This window comes from Camellia sinensis, chromosome 7, assembly GCF_055761805.1.
Source record: "Camellia sinensis isolate YWXY chromosome 7, ASM5576180v1, whole genome shotgun sequence".
In the NCBI taxonomy this organism is placed as follows: Eukaryota; Viridiplantae; Streptophyta; class Magnoliopsida; order Ericales; family Theaceae; genus Camellia; species Camellia sinensis.
The window spans coordinates 102717651-102720453 of NC_138967.1; positions in this window are offsets into that span (position 1 = coordinate 102717651).

Sequence of the window (2803 nt, forward strand, 5' to 3'; positions counted from 1 at the left end):
ACAAATTTTCCCTCGCTCGGAGGGACCGAAAGAATAATACAATTTAACTAACCTACAAACTAATTAATTATTACAGACCACCTAACTAGTAGAAAGCAATAAACAGCCTCGGGAAGAGGGTCCGATGCTTGCGTGCTCGGGTTTGCTCGGAAATCCGTCGCTATGCACAAGCTGCCTCTGTTTTCCCTACTCTGCTCCTCTGAAAATTGCACAAGTTCCAAGGTGTGCTCCATGGACACTGTGGATCACCACCGACCAAGTGGAAACACCACCGACCATGTCCGGATGGTCATCGACCATTGGTTGAGCTCTCGGCCAAATATATTTGGTCGATCGGCACTCCATCCAGTCGATCGGCCAAATCTTCCTGCAGAACCTGTTTTGATAGCAGCAGAGGGCAAAACAAGGCATGACAATGCATTTCAAGCAAATGGGTGCACCAACACATCCCTTATCATGTTCATGACTCAAAGGGGTATGGTCCTTGATTCCCGGACCACCAATCGCGCATTTCGATGCGTGATGGCCCCAAGTAACCATGTGTGCATTTTGATATCAAATGAAATGCAATGCACATAAACAAACAAATGAGGCCCTAACCTCTATCACTTGATCGAGTGGCAAGGCATGCATGCCTATGCAATGCAACCTAGACATGCGAACTAAGTATGCAACATGGCAATGCAAACAAGCATACAAGGCATGTGACAATCAGGCTAATGACAAGTATGCAAGGTGTAATGTGGATGCTCAAGCATGCAAACAAGCATGCGATAGGCTAAGTATGCCACAACATGCAAGGCTAATGGACATGCAAGATATGACGCTGTCAAAGCTTGCGGAGTGTAAGACATGTAACAACATGTAAAGAGTGGACTTAGACTAATTTAGGCAACTCTATACTAGGCCCAAAACAGTGGCCAAAAGCTATGAGGATGGGGCCAAATGCACATACAAGTATGCATGCAAATGGACTAACACTTAAGCATCAAAGAGACAACTTTTAAGCACACTTAAAAGAAGATAAACATGGACACATAGCATGCATAGAAAGCTCTGAAAATCATGTTATAAAGGTGCCAAACCACTGAAATGATGCAAGGAGGGCATGCTATAGGGGTTAATGCTCAAGGCATACAAGAGAGTTTGCATGGTAGCTATACAAAGCAAAGCATGGATGACTCAAATGACCAAACACAGTCCCTTAGCATACTAAAACAAGCATAAAATCTTCACAAAGCTAGGCCGAAATCATGCTAGAACAAGGGTTAAAGCCTAAAGCATGTTAAGGCAAAAATATGGCATTACAAGACATGTATGCAAGGCAAGCATGGTGTGTCTAAACCAAGTAAAAACAGAGGTAAAACATGGAAAAATACTACCAAATACCTACTAAGACATGGCCAACATGGTCTTAAATAATATGCTCACACATGAGGCTAAATTGGCCCTTTACAAGGACAACAAGGAGAAGGGGGTTTCAGTGGTGAGGAGGCCCAAACAAAGTGGTCCCGGAGCTCACCAAAATAGCACAAAAATAGGGCCAAACAAGGCCTACGAGGGGTCAAACACCCCCAAACGACAAAACGACCTTAAACAACTATGTTAAGCACTCAAAATCAAGAATTTTATTAGTTATATACAAAGTCTAAAAATAGTTGCAAGATTGGTTAAAAAGCTATGCAAAAATGGGGAATAAAGGGTGAAGTTCTTACCCTTGATGACCCTCTTCACAAACAATGCTCCGGTTGGTTCTTCAAGCTTGAATCCACTCAAGAACACCAAGAACAGCTCTCTGGTCCCTCAGAAACCAAGAGAAGGTGTAACTCTATGTGTTTGTGTGCAATAGTAAGACTAAAACACCTTAAGGCAAAAGAGAGAGAGATATAGAGATAGAATAGCTACAACTATGAACTAACCCTAACTCAGAGCTCCCTCTGTATTTTTTTTGTGTAACCCTAATGGAGGGAGAAGAGGCTCCCTCTTATAGAGCTCACTCTTGCAAAGCTTCTCAAGTAAGCTAGTCAAGAGGGAGATCCCTTCATATACGTGTATGGAGGGGAGCAAAGTGGGTGCCAGCTATCACAGCTGGCACAAAATATCTACCAAAAGTAGATGCACAGTGGTCGGCCAGCCAAAAATGTAATTTGACCAAAATAGATGGCCAACCGACCATCCAGAGTGCTGGCCGACCAAATATTTGGCCGATGGCAACAAAACCCAGCCGGTAGCCTCAAGCCATGGCCTGTGATTTGTGGGAATGGACAACAAGCCATTCCCTGCCCCTCAAAGGCAAAACACAAGTGTTTGGTGCAAAACCAAACACAAAACAGTCCAGTCAAGAGATCCTGAGGCAGGGCGCGTGGCCGAGACCTCTGGGAACTCAAGACGAACACAAACATGGATGATCACCGAGTGTTCAAAAGGTGACGTCCAAGTCTTGAGGACGGTCAAAAATGAGGTGTCTACAGACACCCTCGATATGGAGAGGGCTGATGAAACCACGATCGTCTTCCCTCTCTTATCAATCTCAGAGGGTGGAGTCCGTTTCCCCCTTCACCCATTCCTTAGGGCTGTGCTTTGCCATTGGGGTCTAATCCCTTCCTAACCCAATGTCAACTTTTTTAGAATCGTAATGGGGATTATAGAGCTAAACCGTCGCCTTAGGATTAACCTCGGCATACCTGCTATTCGACATTGTTATGCCTTGGCCAAGTCTTCTGGTTGTCATGGACGTTATTTCCTTAGGGCCAAGGACACCGACCATCAATTAGTGACTATGTTTTCCAGTTCTGGGAAGCGA